This window comes from Alosa sapidissima, chromosome 12, assembly GCF_018492685.1.
Source record: "Alosa sapidissima isolate fAloSap1 chromosome 12, fAloSap1.pri, whole genome shotgun sequence".
Taxonomy (NCBI): Eukaryota; Metazoa; Chordata; class Actinopteri; order Clupeiformes; family Clupeidae; genus Alosa; species Alosa sapidissima.
Genome location: NC_055968.1, coordinates 25,894,580 through 25,911,364, shown reverse-complemented (window position 1 = coordinate 25,911,364; position 16,785 = coordinate 25,894,580). Strand labels below are relative to the sequence as shown.

Sequence of the window (16,785 nt, the reverse complement as noted above, 5' to 3'; positions counted from 1 at the left end):
TTTCACTAGAAACTCTTAACTTGAAAATTATTTTTGACTATGTTTTGAAGACATTTTGAACATCTTCTGCCATCTTTTACATCTTTCTTTTTCTCACAGATGTACCACATGTTTTTACCCAGGGCAGATACTGAAATCCAGCAATTTCTTTTGCAAAGCAAAGTGTGCCAGGTCTCAAGGCTCTTCATCTCCGTAGGACTGTGGTTTAAAGGCAGCTCATGTTTGAAAGCTGACGCTGGACAAAGCAGCACATTTTCCTCTCTGCTGTTCTGTGAAAGAGGCCAAAATGAGCCACGACACAAGGCTACGTTTCATCTGCGGTGCGAGCACTCAGCTTTGCAGAGGCCCACTGCCTACCTCCACTTCCCACTGCCCAGCCATCCATGGTCCTTAGCCTGCATGAGTCATGAAAGGTGAGCTCACGGTGCCCTTGAAAACTTAATCTGTGGCTTGAAATAAGATGTGTTGTAATGAAACACAAGAGAAGACAGGGGGCACTTAGTGGAATATAAATGCCTGGGCCAGCCGTGAAATTCCTTAATGCGCATGGATTTATGGACGAGTGTGCTTAATCCACAGAAATAACCACTGTGACAGGGCCTCCAGAGATTACATGAGTCAGTAAGTTAAGAAGTTAAAGAAATGAACAAAAATTGGGAGCATGGATTTGGGCTTGCTGGAAAAGAAAGCTGTTCTTAAACTTTTGCAAAAATGTATAATTCAGGTGAGAATATTCCTTGGCTAGTGCAGAGGAGGGGGGCCTCTGGGATTTGGTATCTTATTTTGGCTACTTTAGGCTGTGCATCCTCCCTGGAAGCGCCTTCTATCTCTTGACACACTACAGAAGCTCTGTTAGGGCTTCTGAACCTGGGGCACTTAGCTTAACCCTGCAAATTGCATTTGCTGCCATTACTGCAAAATACCACCTCCAATTAGGGGAGCTCAGTCTCATTAGTGGTGATGACTGCAGACTGCAGACAACAGCAAACACCTGTGTCACTTCCCATCATGTGGTTCATGTGGTGGAGGGTAGTGTGTGTATGTGTGTGGGTGTACGCACGTGTGTTTATGTGTGTGTGTGGGTGTATGCACGTGTGTTTTTTTGTGTGTGTGTGTGTGTGTGTGTGTGTGTGTGTGTGTGTGTGTGTGTGCGTGCGCGCGTGCACGGGCTGTTACATTGTTATGCGAGAGGAGTCACCTCATGCATGAGTCAAAGATGCTGCACCATTGTCAGGCAGAATCTTTAATTTGTCCAGACAGCCTTGTAATTGGGTTTGCACGTTAGAGCAGTGCTGCACCTCTGTCACTAAGCATCCTAGGTTTTGCCATGCCTTGGGTAATCCTTTGGATGACCAGGTATCATTGCGGGGGTCAATGCAGTAGCCCCTCATTCAATTCACCAACTCAATACCGCTCAATGCCTTTGAAAGCGACCACCGCTATCTCCAATTCTGCCCCATAAATGCTCCAATTTCCATTCCAATGAAATTCAAACCCTCTTAATCTCAATTCAATCCTGCTGCGTTGCATCCACATAATGTGAGCCTCTCAGCACCCATTGAAGATCTGAGCGCAGGGAGAATGATGGACCTCACAGACATTTGGTGCAGCCTATAAAAATGACCCTTGGAAGTCAAACAACACCATTGTTTGGAATGCATGGATAAGCTGAGGGAGTCCTATGCCCTTCAAGGTGCTTATTTTGGGCCTTATGGGCGAGTTTGAAATGTTGAATTTAATCAGAGCTGTCCAGTTTTGTGCTCTACACATAGGTTTCCTTAGCCTGGCTAGCGCCACCACTTCTCAATGAGACGTGGTCTGGGAACCAAACGTTCATTTTCTCGTATTTGAAAAAAATGCCCAGATCCGTTTATTGGGTGCCACGGATGTCTATCAAATGCGTCTGTGCATAGCTCATCATCGTCTTGCTTTCCCCCCTGTTCTGTGATTGGTTCCCTATCTCAGGCGAAAATTTGCTCCATGGTCTCCAGGCTGCCTTAGCAGCGTGAATCAAATCGCGCGCAAGGCAGCATGGGAACACCCAGGCTAAGGTTTCCTCACATTTCTTTTCAAACTGGTTAAATTCTCATTGGTGATTTATTGTTTTGTTTTTTTTCTCCATTGTTTCAGTTTACACCAAAAAACATGCAAAATATTAAGCAGTAGGCAAAAAAAAAGGTTGGAGTGAAAAATTCTTTCATCCATGTTGGAAAGCCCTCAGCGACCATAATGAACTGCTGTGTCAAAAAGAAAATGAACAATCCATCAGAAGAAGTGGTTGTAAGTGAATTATCTATCCCAGGTTTGCACAGCAAGCACCGCAAGTTTCCTGTTATCACCTTGTAATGCGCGGCAAACTGGGCTTATCTCGTTGCAAGGAATTTTGAACGGGGAAAAAAACCCCTCACTGAACACAACATTTGACATTAACAAACTCTAACCTTCAAGCCCTTCCGGTAAAGTCTTGGATGAAATAGCCGTAAGGAAGCTATAATGACTGGGTGCCAGTATGGCCGAGCGAGCGAACCAGGTCATAAGCATTTAGGCTAAAGGGGGAGAGAGCACTGGTCCGGAAAGGGCAAGTGAGTGGGGAGCCGTGGTATGGAATGAATGGCCGGCTTTAGGAGCCACATGCCTTAATCAGAGATGCACTGACGCATGAGGTTGTTCTCACTTGTGCTCCGACTGCATCAATCTGTGTAATTTCCTGGCTTCACTGAAAAGGTTCTTTGCATGTCTTCTGGAAGGATTGCTCTCCAAACTGCCACCGATTTTTTTCCTACTTTGTAAACATTAGGTCCTTGCTCTCTCTCTCTCCCTCTCTCTCTCTCTCTCTCTCTTTCTCCCTCCCTCTCTCCCTCCCTGTAGCTTAGCAACGTGGCTGGCACTTATTAAGTCCAGTTTGGAGTTTGAGAGACATGCGGACACGTGCTCAAGCTGAATTTACATTGCACCGTGAGATTGGATTCCTTTGTTGACACTTTGTATTTGCTTGCCAGGCGTGTTCAAATGTTAGCTGAGAAACAAATTGGACTGTTGGTATGTGCAAAGCTGTTGTGTTTGAACGTCCCCAGGGGAATCTTGATTATCCTAGTTTTACCATGCTGGCACTGAAAGTATCTCAAAATATTCACAGTTTTCTTATACTGTTTTTTAAATCAATATTTTGGGTACACAAAGCAATTTCTGACTCAAAATTGTGTAAATAATTCTGATTGAATAAGAAAGCACACACTTGCAGCACATAGACATTGTAAACTCTTCAGACAGTATCCCTAAAATGAAAAAAAAAAAAACAGGACATTAATAATGTTCATAATATGCCTCTTCTTGTTACATGACTCATGCTTGCTGGCTTAACATCTAATATTGTGTGAACAAACATAACAGTTACTGAAGGCAACATAAGCAATTCGCAATTCATGGCCATAGAGTATGTGCCAAGAGATATTTATGGCATTCCTGTGTTTTTTATGCTTGGTTCAAGTACTGTAAATACTTGTTACAAGGCATTTGGTCAAAATAATATTGCGACATTCAAGGTCTGTAGTTCTGATATCAGTTATGTTATTTCTCTGCTCTTGTGGACAGGATTGAGAATCTGACTTAAATTATACCCAATGAGAAATATCAGCTGGCTGAATACAGAATACAAAACTAGATGTACCACATAGCGGTACATGGCATGACCACCACATGGTGTTGCCACCTGCTATCCAAAGAAAAAAGCAGACCTCCTACGTTCTCTCCATGCCCTACTCCTGCAACTCTTTGCAAACATCAAGTTTTACATGTGTGTGTGTGTGTGTGTGTGTGTGTGTGATTGGGTGTGACTGTGCAAACTTCACTAAGACAGGTCTGCAACAACAGACAAAGTATACTCTGGTGACACCCAAATAGTGTATACAAGTATACTCATGCCATAATGTGGCGCTCATATTACGCACCACTATGCTGTATGTTTACAATGTCTGCTAATGTGTGTGTATATGAGTGTGTGTTGACCAGTAACATATGTGTCCATGCACAGCGGCGGTCATGATAAGCTAGTGGTTGGTTTATGTCATGCTTTTGAGTTGGACATCTTATCGAAAGGCTTTTGTTCAGAATTCAGCACCTGGTTCATTACTCGACTGAAATACAAGCTATTTTGGCTTAGAGAGATCCGTGTTCTCTCCAGCAGCTATTAAGGTCCATTAGCTGCATGGAGGTGCTCCAATTTTTTGTCACAGTGTCATCCATACTTTATAGGTTACTGCCCCTTCCCCGAGAATAAATGCCAGATCATATTTCTGTGCTTAAAGGGTGGCCATTTTAATTCTGCCCTGACCTCTTTGTGTAATGAAGGTTATGTCCTCTCCTTTTTTCTCGTGTTGATGTGATTCTAGGACACGCCATGCTATAAATTACCATGTGAAATTATTCCACTCCCATGTCTCCTGCTCTCTTAGCTCACCTTATGCCATCCATTGTCTGCACTGGCATTTATGTCTGTAAGCCTACAGCCACATGGACCTCTGTGCATGGCCCTCTGTGAGCCTCTTCCTTCACAGATCAGAGACACACATGCTGTACATATGCTGTACACATAGTGTTTACTGAGACATCATGGGGTAGAAAGTGCTGATTTTGCATGTGGTGTTTTTTTTCTGGAGAAACTGTTGCCCAGCGAGACAGTGAGGAATGAGGGTGGCTCAGACTACTTCTTAGTGTGATAGCCGGAGATTAGTGCAATTACTTTTAATTCCTGTTTGCTTTTAGTCCTGCTGTGAGCGACCGCAGCGCTCACCCCATCCTAGACGTCTCTGCCTCTCTCTCTTCTCTCCCACCCTCTCTCACTTCAACTGAAATCTAGGGCCCCTTAAATGGAGCACCGCTTTAAATTAACAATGTTTCATTTACATTTTTGTTCCCTTCAGTGAGTTTTTTCGAGAGGTGCTACCGCTACAGTAGCTGGTGCCATACAAAGTCTCTGTCTATCTGAGCACAGGTCATTACTCTACTGGCAGATTGAGGTTTTATTGATGCTACTCTATCACCATTGCCTTTCAGCGGCTCATATGAATGAGCCATGCACTTAAAGGTCTTCAATGGCAGCGAGGTTTAAATCACCAGCGCGCGCGCGCGCGGCAAGATGCTGGAGCAGTCACGAGAAACCGCCGTCCGGTCATTCCTATAGCAACCAAAGACAGGAAGGCCAGCCCTAAAACAGATGTGACTGCTGGAGACTTTGACAGCTTTTCATAGTTCCCCATCAGTTGTGCTGGAAAAGAAAAAAAAAGATGAAAGGGAAAATATACATGTAAACACACATCATCTTTGACTTCCATGAAGGAACTGTGCTTCCAGTAGGGTCTACCCTTCCTTGCTTTTCACAGCATTATATATTCCATCTTTCATCTGAAAAGCTTTGCTATCCTTTGTTTTTTCCCCCCACATGTTTTTTCCTCTTCTTTTATGACAAAGGGCAAAGTAATGGATGAGATCCAGTTGCAGGCTACTTTGCTGGTCCCTTTTGCTGATGTGAAAGAATGTGTCAGGATCACCATTCATGCATTTATGTATTTTTCATGACAGGAACAAATAGGGTTGGCTGGGTAATGGGAAGGAGCCGTCAGAGGCAGGAGTTGCAGGCACTGCTCTCTAATTAATAAGTGGGGAGCAGTAGTGTATCGGTCCGAGGCGACAGTGGTGGTGGCAGTGTGTGTGTGTGTGTGTGTGTGTGTGTGTGTGTGTGTGTGTGTGTTACAAAACTAAATTGAGACCCCACACAAACTGCTGAGATGCACTGCTTGGATGTGTCTCTGGAGTTATGAAGGGCGGAGTAAATCCCCTTTGGACGGCATGCTTTCCCCTTGTCCTCCACCGGGATTCTTTTTTGATTAGTGTGAAACCAGGCTGCAAGCTGGCAAATAAGCAAAGCAAGACCTATATATCTCTAATCACCTTTCTTGGGTGGCTTCAGATGATGGCAGCACACGGGATGTGCTGTAGTTTCTGAAAAAGGAACGCATCCCTGTCTATCATCAGATGCTTGAACAATGAGCTGTGAAGGGATGAATAAGTAACCAATTAAGCGTGGCAAGCCGATGATTAAACAGCATTCCACTCTCTGATTATTACTGGCTGTCAAATTGTTCATCATGTCAGAACAGTATAGATATTCGTGTCAAAAAGGAAGAGATCATCACGTGGGTTTTGATTTGTCAAAAAGGAAGAGATCATCACGTGGGTTTTGATTTTTGATGCTGTCAGAACAACAACATCTCTGTTCTGTTTATGTGTTATCTGTTCTGAGTATCCCCCACCATTTACAGCGCAATGGTGAGTCATGTTTGGTGTATGTCCACACCGCCGCTGAATGTAGTAGCTGTGTCAATATATAGAGCACTCACAACACACATAGCGTACGTCATTAAAAGAGCAGCCAGTGCTGCTGTTGAGGCAGGTTCTTAATGTTTGATGGGGTACCCTATTGGAAAAGCATTTGCTGCAGCAAAGCAAAGCTCTTTAGGGTAAACAAGCAAAGAAGCCGCTCCCCATGGAGCCTCTAAGGTCACCTCTGTCAAGACAACTATTGCGCACCATCTCTCAGCCGTATTGTAGGAGTGGGGGGGAAAATGAAGTAGGCTACAATTCAAGTGGACTCTGGAGCCAGTGTTTTTTCTTCTTCTTGCAAGGAATCTTGTCCACCCACAGAGGACAGCTGTAAGTATAGAAAGTGTTGATTTAAAGGGGGCAGGAGAGCATTCAGACGTGGAAGTGACCTGGGAGACATCCTAATGCTGAGCACAAAAGAAGGCTGTCAGTGGCCACAGCCTGCTTTCTGTAGTGCAGAAAATGAAGCCCCACGCAGGTTAACTAAACCCATTGACAGGGATGGAATTAGTGGTGATAACAGTCATTTTTCCTGCCATGCCTTAAAAAACAGCGTGTCTCACAACTGTAGTGGGGTGTGTTATTGTGACAAACCATCTGAAGGTATTTGTCCGCCTGAGCAGAAAAAATGACTAGCTGTGTTCTATAGAAAATTCCAGAAATGAGTTGACATAAGCCCATGGTGAATGAAAACTAGAGAAATGATGATGCTAGCATGCGCCCAGCATCTGTTGCCTGCCTTTCTGTCTGTCTGTCTGTCCAGTGGACTGTTTACCAACTCTGGAGTGCGTGGCTTGCAGGGAGAAAGAGAGCGAGAGAGGAAGGAAGAAGAGGAAGAAGATGAGAAGGTTCTGGGGAGGAGACATTTCAGGGCACGCCATCTGGATAGGGGTGTCTCAGCAGATACCGTGACTTAGACAGACTGGAGATGGGGTAGACCTCCTTCTGTGGAGATGCACACTCCACACTACCATTAAATTGTTTGTATTTGGTTCCGCTTGATTTGAGTCTCTTTCATTAAAGAGAACAGAAATGCTGTTATACCATTGGCTATGGTCCAATTTGGTAATAAACCCAGTATTTGTCTGTTTTTTTTTATCTTAGCATTCTCTCAGTGGCCTTGGTCCTCCAGATTGAAGAACACAGCAGTATCATCTTTTTCTGAGTTTTGTGATACAAATGGCATGGTTTATAATTACGCGGAAGCCACAGCATATTGCAGCCTCTGTTTACGTCCTGATACTATCTCTTAACATGGGCTGTCAGTAGAATGGATGCCTCCGCACATCAGCACATCCCCAGGGATGTGGGACTTATTGTCGCTTTCATTACTGTGCTACCGGATAGCAGACTGCATTGGGCTTCTGAGCTCTTGACTGATATTGGAGGTGTGTTGATAGTCACTTTCTTTAAGCCTCAGGACTTGTGTCTGTCCTGTTGAGACCCCAAACCGAATCCAGCCCCTAGGACCCTTTACACTGCAACACTCTCCCATAGATGTCAACTGCAGCAGCAGATGTCATACCACACATTCCAAACATTCTAGTTTTTAATTTGAGTGCTTACTGTATAGTCTGTAGGCCATATTAGAGGCACTGTTGTGAGGTTCCCTCCTCAGGATGCTGAGGTCCTGACCTGTGCAGTGTGAATGTCCTGCCTGGAGCTTCTGCTGACCCACTGTTCTGCTGGCCAGCACTGGCAGTGGGATGTTGACAGTCAGATGTTGGTTTGCTTTGGGACAGTGTTGCCAGCCTCAAGGAGAGATTTGTCACCTACAGTATGATGGCTTTCCAATGTGTGGTCTTCCACCAGGGAAAAATCAGGAACTTATTTCTTACAGATGGAAGTTTACCTGGAGATACATGTAAGAGTGAGACAGAGAGAGGGGGAAATGTTTTGTTGTAACACATTAGGGACCTGGAATGTCAACCTTCCAAAAAATAAATGAAAAGAATAAAATAATTTCAGTGTTTGAAAAAGAAAATACTTTATGTGCGTTAGTGAAATCTTCAGCAGTAATTGTTCTGTTATGCCTTTACAGCTGCTGGTGTCCCTGTCCTGACAGTGTAAGTGAGCCTCACCTTTCTCGTAAACACTGCTCGCTCCAGTTTATTTAATACATGCCGGCCTCTCAGCAAATAACCACACATCCTTATGGGGGGCTTCACCAGCCAAGGAAAAAAAGCTGCTCTCGCCGAGGAGATCCCTCCTGATCTTCATCTGTTCTTTGTTTGCTGCTGTCTGCCGGCCAACCATAGCTGATAGAAGTGCTCCTTCATCGACTGCTGGCCCGCTCGGGCTGAAAGCATCGCTCACCACACTCACGCTCTCTGGATTGTCTGCCGAGGGGTGACTGAGTGGGTTCCCTCGTTCGCTCACTCTCCGACCCGGCCTGTTTATCACCAAAAGCTGGCCCTCGCGCCGATCATCTGGAATCTGTGACTCCAACCAAGCCGCTATTCATTCGAGCCTTTTGATGTGTTTTCACACTTCGGGGGACACAAATCAGTTGGTTTCGTCTGGACCTGATGTCAGATTTGTTTAGATGGCCCATTGGTTGTGGTGTTCTGTAAGCCAGTCACCAGAGGTTGCCAACATTTCACTGGCAGCATGCTGACATATGCCGTGTCTGTTGGTGCCACTACGGTGGACTGACTAATACCACTGTGGATGACTGTTTTTCCTCCAGTCGAGCCTTTTCAGTCATGGAGACCATTTGTTATTGCTTTGCGCTGCAACAGCAAATGAAGTTTGCATAGTAGTCTTCTGCTTTTGCTGTGAGAGTGACAGGCTGAATTTGTCTCTGTTCTTGGCATTGATAACCCATGACAGTTCCAATCCCTCTCTCCCCTCACTCCTGCTGATGGTTACTAAGGAGAATGACAGTGGAGTGTTTGGGTGATCATTTGTGTAGTGACTGATTGAGCATATATATCACCATAAACAGTATGATGTTTTCTACTCCTAGATAATGTGTTGTTCACAATTTGTAGTAATATAAGCCTATTTTTTATTTGGCTTCTTCGAAAATTTCAGACAGGATTTGTGATGGCAGTGGATATTGTAAAAATGCACTCCATTTCACAACTCCTTTATGAAATGTTTTTTTTTTTTAACATAGACCAGCAAGAAAAGAGGACTCAATGTTCCCAGGTCAAAATGATGATTGGTGAATAACTTCAGTTAAGTGCCTTCTAAGTAGTCTGGCCACTTAGCATCTGCTCTATCATCTGTCTTTATTCCCATTCTTGAAATTGAGAATCTCATTCAGACAGCCAGTGTAACGCCATATATTTTCCTGTCTTTCCACCCTGCAGTAGGAGGCAGTAGTAAATGAAAACAGGCTCACGGTGCCAGAGTGCTCATGGGCGGTGAAGTTAAGTATCACCTCAGCATGTAATATCACCTTACCCAAGGACACTCTTTGATCCTTACAATGTCTTATCCTGGGGCTATGGCGGGGAATTGAGTTTTTAGCACTGACTTCAGCTCAGGCCTGTCAATTAATGTTTTCCAGTCTGACAGACACAAGCTTGGATTGGATTGCGGCCAGGTAAATTCAGTTCTCTCCCCCCCGTATAGTCTGTTTATGTCAGTGTCGCTTGTGTTTAAGCTGCAGCTCCAAACTGAAGGTGTTACTTGAGGGCATCACCCTGAAAACTCTGCTCTAAGATAGGCACAATGCATGCCACCCATCCCGTGATGCTGCAAAACTGGGAAGACATCACCTGGTATCATGTAGTAATGTGGCACACAGCCACATGGTGCCCATCAGGTGATCATAGGCTAAGCCCAGTGTAAGGAACACTGGCCAAAACCCAGTTCTCCACTCTCTATCTTTCATTTGTGTATCAACCAGAGTACCCATATTGTCAATTTAGTGGAAAACGACAGCTGAATGCATTGTAAGAGGCTATTTTAAGCGCCTGGCCATTTTGCTTTGATCACAGAACTCATGTCGGAATAAAAGACAGATGGAACAGGTGAGGTCCTCATTTTAGAGAGAAATAGTTTCTGCCTCTGTTTCTAATCCTGGAAAGCCTGCTGGTTCTGCTCCACATCTGCTGTTGTAGGGCTGTTACATAAAATCTCTATTTCTTTTTGGATTGCTGTTTCATAGGGGAGTAATATTTTTTTCACATTTTTCACATAAAGAAAACGTTTCATAGTGTCATCAATAGCAGTAGCTGTGTTACTTTACCAATAACATCTAATGTCTCTAATAATATGTGAAAATAACATATCTGTATGTGTTTTCAGCTCTTCAATGGGTTTTATACATTGTAGACTGTGTATGCTTTCTTATGCTCTGTACATGTTCACTACTTTGGGGGTATAAGCCCAGCTCATCTCAGCCCTTTTATGCATTGGTCATTTTGTCATCTGTTCACGTGGCCATTTGCCGTCTGGCTGTCTGCCCCCCCAGGACAGCAGATCTGCAATGGCCCCTTTGGCCAGTGGCTCTGCAGCATCCTCCAAGTCCAGGAGGAGCTTGTTTATCATTTCTCCCTCATGAGAGAAGTGTACTCTCCTCTCTTCTCTCTCCTCTCTCCTCTTGTCCCCTCTCTTCTCTTCTCTTCTCTTCTCTTCCTTTCTTCTCTTCGCTTCCTCTTCATCAATTATGGATAGTCTGAGGCCCCACCTGGGAGGGATCATTTCCTCTCTCATTCAGAGGCGATGCTGACTCTCATTTTTTCCTGGCGCTGCACGGCCTCTGTGGTGGTCCCGCGAAGCCTGTTGTCGACACCAACAAAACCAGCGTCATTAGCCGTGCTTTGTCTTTCCAAACCCCCCACCCCTACCCTCCTCCCAAACTCCAATCTTCACTCAATACGCCAACAGCACCCCCTCTCCTGCCTCATCTTTCAACCTCGGAGTAATTCAACCCCCCACCCTCCCTCCCACACACAACACACACACACACACACACACACACACAACACACACACACACACACACACACACACACACACACACACACACACACACACACACACACACACACACACACACACACACACAGACACAGACACATTCACTGTAGTGGCAAGTGACCAAGTGAGGATTGTTGATTGCCTTTAAGTGCTTGTGTCAGTTGTTTCTGGGTCATTGGGCAGTTCTGTCTGGCTCAGTGCCAGGCCTGTCCTGCCCAGGGCACTGGTGTTGTACTGTGCTGTGTTGAGCTTTGCTTTGTAGAGTTGAGGCAGTGGCGTCTGGGAGAGGGATGAATGTGGGGGTGGGGTGGGGGTGTCGTGTGTTGTGTTCTCTCTGATGTCCACCCCCGCCCCCCCCCCCCCCCCCCCTTTCCGAACAGGGGGGGGGGGGGGGGGGGGTCTCGGCGAGTTCTCTAATACTGGACCCTGTCCTAGATTCGTGTTTGCACAATCCTCACAAAAGCATTACACATAGTAGGGCAGGTACAATGCCTCATGGTGATAACACATTTCAGAAAATATGGCTTCCTTGTTTTTGCTCTGTGCTTGTGGTTATGACAAAAGACAAAATATCTGGAATGATTAACCAGATAGTGTGTTTTTTTTAACCTGGCAATGCACTGTATGGTATAAACTGTCCGTCTATTCCTGGTGGAGGGTGGGCAATTTTAAGATGCATCTTCAATCTGTGTCCCATTATTTCAGGTAATCACATTTTAATGGATGCACAACCTTGCATTATTTTTGCATTGGAAGAAATGAAGAACACCACAAAATTGTAAACACAAAAACTCTATTATGGATCCATTTTAAGGGTCCAGTGTGAGGGTATACAGTATATATTATTATTGTATGTTCTGTTTGGTCACTGCTTTTGATGATGCAGCCTGCATCTGCTATTCTCTGTCCTAAACAGATGAGCAAAAAGCATCTTTTTTTTCCTGTAGTGAAACGGGGTTAAACTCAGAAGGTCAGACATTTCATGAAGTCTTTAAAGGTCAAAGTAAAGAACCACAAAATTGCCTCTTGAATAATTTAAACATCTGCCAACTAAAAACAGATGACAGAAGTTCATTTGCACCTTGCTTTGGCCACCTTGCTTGCTACTGCCATGAAGCAGGCACACTTTGTAAGGCTGTCAGTAGTGTGTCCTTGGCAGGCTTCTGGTACTTAATATAGTTATATGAACCTACAGTGGTTTCAGTCCCCATATCAGAAGACCATGTTGATGTTTACTGTATCCTTGCTTTGCATATTATATTAAGTGGATCAAGTGCTTTTGTGGTAAAGCTTCTTTGTGCCAATGCAAGATAAATTTAAGCTAAATTAATTTTAAGACCCACATCTGAACACACCCTTCTGGTCTTATCCACTGCATTTTGGGACTGGTTGCTGTCTTAACAGCTTTACTCCCCTGGGAAGACGCTGGCTTGATGACATTGTAGTCAATGTTGCCTAATTAAAGTGTCCCTGGTGTGCATTATTAAATGCATATTAATTTATTCAACCCAATAATTGCTAAAAGAGTGGACTCGCGGGTAATAGAGTATCAAGTAATGCTTTGACTAACTAACCGTTTCTCTCTCCCTACATTTCTCCATCTCCCTGTCTCTGTCTGCTTACTGTACCTGCAGGTCTATTTGGGAAAGATAAAATTGACGCATACAGTGTATGCACGCTATACATTACTTATATTCTACTGAATTTTGCACTACCCAGGTCTCATGTACTCGCTCAACGTCTTATGCAGTCAAGCCTCAAAGGTCTAATGGAGTTATGTGCTTCTTTGTGTTACATATCAACATATTAGATTGTTGATGAGGTTTCCTATCCTTTAAAAATCACCATCATGATTTACCTGGATTATCTTTGAAAAATACAGATTTGAAAGACCCGATCTGAATACTCATTTAACTTCACAATAAGTGTCAAGCCTAATTATTTGGGTAAATTCCATCAGAAGAGTTTTGATCCAAAACGCTATATTTTAAACATTAATAAGTCCTGTCATTTAATTGTATATCTCATATCAATACATTTGCATTTGTGTTGTTCTTATTGAGTAAAGATAAATCAAATTATACCAGTAACCCATTACATTTCCACTGAAATTACCTGCAACAAAATGTAAAAAAAATATTCATGAAAATGGAGGATATAGCGTTTTGGAACCAAATTCTTCATATAGGCTAACTTTACAGGAGTCAACACATCAGTAAAGTGAAAGAGATTGATGTAGACATGTGAGCCAGTGGGCATGCTTAATCTCCCATGGACAGTATAACTGCTCTCATAAAATCTCATGAATCTCATGAAAAATTGGGATGGCATAAATAATATTATATCCATTTTATATTCTGTAAGGTGTTTTCTGTCTTTCTTCTGTCTCTGGTTGTTATGCAAGTTATGATGTTTGCCCTGTGCCTGAAGTTAACAAATCAAACAACACAAACTCGCTGAACTAGACCTATAGATACGTTATTACCATTATATGGTTGTTTTCTTTTGTTAGCTTGAATGTACATTATTTACTAACACATTTGCTAATACTTTATGTCCTTCCTATTACATATGACCTCAATGTTATTGTCGAAATTGGAAATTGTACTTTCGTTTAAATTGTGCTGCTCAATCAAATGACGAGAGGCAGAAGTCATGACATCTTCTCAAATGAAGTCTGGCAGCCCTGTATACACCCCCACCCTTTAGCTTTGGTGCCCCTCTGTCAGGACACCGCGGTCTACACTGGTTCTCGCTGATTAGAATAGGGGGCAGAGAGAGAGAGAGTGAGAGTGAGAGTGAGAGAGTGAAAGCGCACTGCTTGTGCGCTCTTTTGTTCAGTCAGTCCAGCGTAGCTAAAGAGGTGCGCATCCCTGTCCGCACTTCTCTGCTGCGCCTCGACTCCCCGCACGATGCTCTAGTGTGTGATAGGACGAGCTTTTTTAAATGCCTTTGCTTCTCTAGAGGATAGAGCATCTTTTATTCCAGCTTTGGATTTTTGTGTGTTTTTTATGCATTGTTCTGGTATCGGGGGCAAGCGTTTATCACTGGAGCACCTGCACTGAAACGGACCGGGCTTCTCGGCAGACTCCACATTACGGAGGACTGACGGCTACAAGCGTGGGTTACTCTCTTCGAAAAGGTGAGGAATTAGACATTAATAGAACCATGAATGAAGTTACATCGTGAAATGTTCGTGATCATTCTTGATGTCTTGCTGTAATTACAGAAATCTTGTGCCTTGTTCTTCTGTGAAAGTACGTTTTTGAACAATCGCTTGTAGCCTATGTCGCCCACGGCGATGATCAAATGTTTAACGGAAAATAATAATATTTAAGGTAAATGTTTCCTATAGGCTACATTTTGAGATGGACTTTTCAGACCTTTAGACGACATTGCAGTGTTGGCTGCGATTATATTTCCTTTGTCGGAAGTTAATGATGAATGAAGCGCCATAATCAGATAATTGGACTCTCATCAAGTATAAGCACCGGTGATTGATCATGTTTAGATATATTAACCCTAACTTGGGAATGTACATGATTGCTAAGCACGTTTCTTTCCTTGGAAAGGGTATAAAAGAGGAGCATTTTATTCTAAGTGAATTTTCAGATTTATTCAGATTTCATTACTTTATTTTAGCAACTGTGTAGACACACAGTAGCTAGATTTGGCTGTCGACTTGCCATTTTCTTCATGCCAGGTATAGACTTTTCATGAAATATGCCCTTTTCATCTACTTCTGTGCATGGATAGATTGTGTAGATTTGAACTATATTCCATCTCTACATTATTTTGTTTGGCAGGACTATAGCTTAAACTTTCACTGCTATATTTTACAGAGAAAAATATGTTGAGAATGGTGACTTGATTTATGATAGCCAGTCTGTGCAATCCTGACTGATAACTATGGGTAGCAGAAACTGAGATTCCATCTTTAGTGCTGTCCTGTCAGACTTGGCAGTGCTGTTTGTGTGTTTTTTTAATCCCAGGCCACAAAGTTATAAAATGCACATGACAACGCACTCATAGTGGTGTTTGTGTCAGTCTGCATTTTTTTCCATTGACATCTAAGAAAAAATGTGACAGTCGACAACCCCAGGTGTGCGTGCATGTGTTGTTTGTCTGCGACTATCAGAAATAGGTATTGACATGAGGAAACAAGTCATTTTTCCCTGTGGGAAATTTCAAACTAGAAATTGGTTATTTCTTTTCTCCCCCTGATGCCTATGTGTACTACCATTGGTCTGTATGTGTATGTTTGTGTGTGTGTGTGTGTGTGTGTGTGTGAGAGAGAGAGAGAGAGAGAGAGAGAAGAGAGTATGTGTGTGTTTGTGTGTGTGTGAGAGAGAAGAGAGTAGAGAGAGGGAGAAGAGAGTATGTGTGAGTGGGTCTGTGTTTGTGTGTGTCTGTGTGTGTGTGTGTGAGATAGAGAGAGAGATAAAAGATAGAGAGAGAGGAGAGAGTATGTGTGTGTGGGTGTGTGTTTGTGTGTTTTTGTGTGCGGCAGGAAAACAGAAAGAAGACGACAAGCTGCTTTTCCCACAGATGGCTTTTTTTGCACACCTGTGTGTGTCTTTGTTCCTTTGCCAGTACACAGCAAGGCATGGTGGTAATGGGGTTGTGGCTGGCAAAGAGGAATTTACTTCTGCAGCGAGTGGAGGGAAATATCAGGTATCAGGATCGAAGCAGCTATGAATCCAATTCTATCTCTGCAGCTAAGCGCGCCCTCCGAGTTTCTGTGGCAGCCGTTACGTGACTGATATGTGTCGGTATAGTGATGCTTGTCAGAATGAGATCATATAGACCTCTGGCTGCGTTTGCTTCAATCTCCAGGTGTAATGATCCACCACTCCTGCCTGTCCAGAAAAAAAGTAGCCCAGCTTCCCATTTGCAGTATTCCGGCTAGGAATCCTTAAGAATTACTCCCAAGGCTCCTCACCACCATATGGCCTCAAATGCATCAGATTCTGCATGGGCCCATTTCTGTCCCTGTAGGCTTGTCATATGATGCATGTTTCACTCACTTCAAGAGGCTCAAGCTCTCAGCCAAGCATGGCCCAACACATCTAAGACAATACGCTAATGAGTGAGCATCTGAATTCAAACAGCAATAAGATGCTGTCATCACTAGGCATAAAATGGGATGGAGCGCAAGTATTATCTGTTGTTTTATTGTCTCGCGACTTCCATTATTGCCCTTATATTTCAGTAATGTGCACTCTAGTTAGAGCAGTGCACGGCTTAGCGGCAGCTCTCGGAGTGATGGACATTTCCAGTGTGATTTCAATTCAATACTTCAGCAGCATCCAAATAGAGACACAGCACAGCCATCACTTTGTGAAGATTATAGCCTTGTAGACGTGGTTGTGCATCTGTGTTCAGCTAATGAAAAACCGTTCTGGAGAAAGCGCATTTGCAAGCAAAATATCTTCGGAGGGTTTTAGAATGATGTTGTTGTCACACAGCCTAC

General features: G+C 43.6%; 1 protein-coding gene and 1 long non-coding RNA gene across 2 annotated transcripts in view; one reads left to right on the top strand and one right to left on the bottom strand.

Annotated features, from left to right (window-relative positions):
- The window catches only part of LOC121724887, a 178,772-nt gene that overhangs the window by 45,202 nt on the left and 116,785 nt on the right, over window positions 1-16,785 (bottom strand). The window lies entirely within an intron of this gene.
- Window positions 373-16,785, top strand: part of ncanb (neurocan b) — a 106,208-nt gene continuing 89,795 nt past the window's right edge. The window contains exons 1-2 of the mRNA XM_042111758.1: window positions 373-413; window positions 14,351-14,454. The gene's annotated coding sequence lies outside the window, so the exon portion shown is untranslated. The remainder of the gene's footprint in view (window positions 414-14,350; window positions 14,455-16,785) is intronic.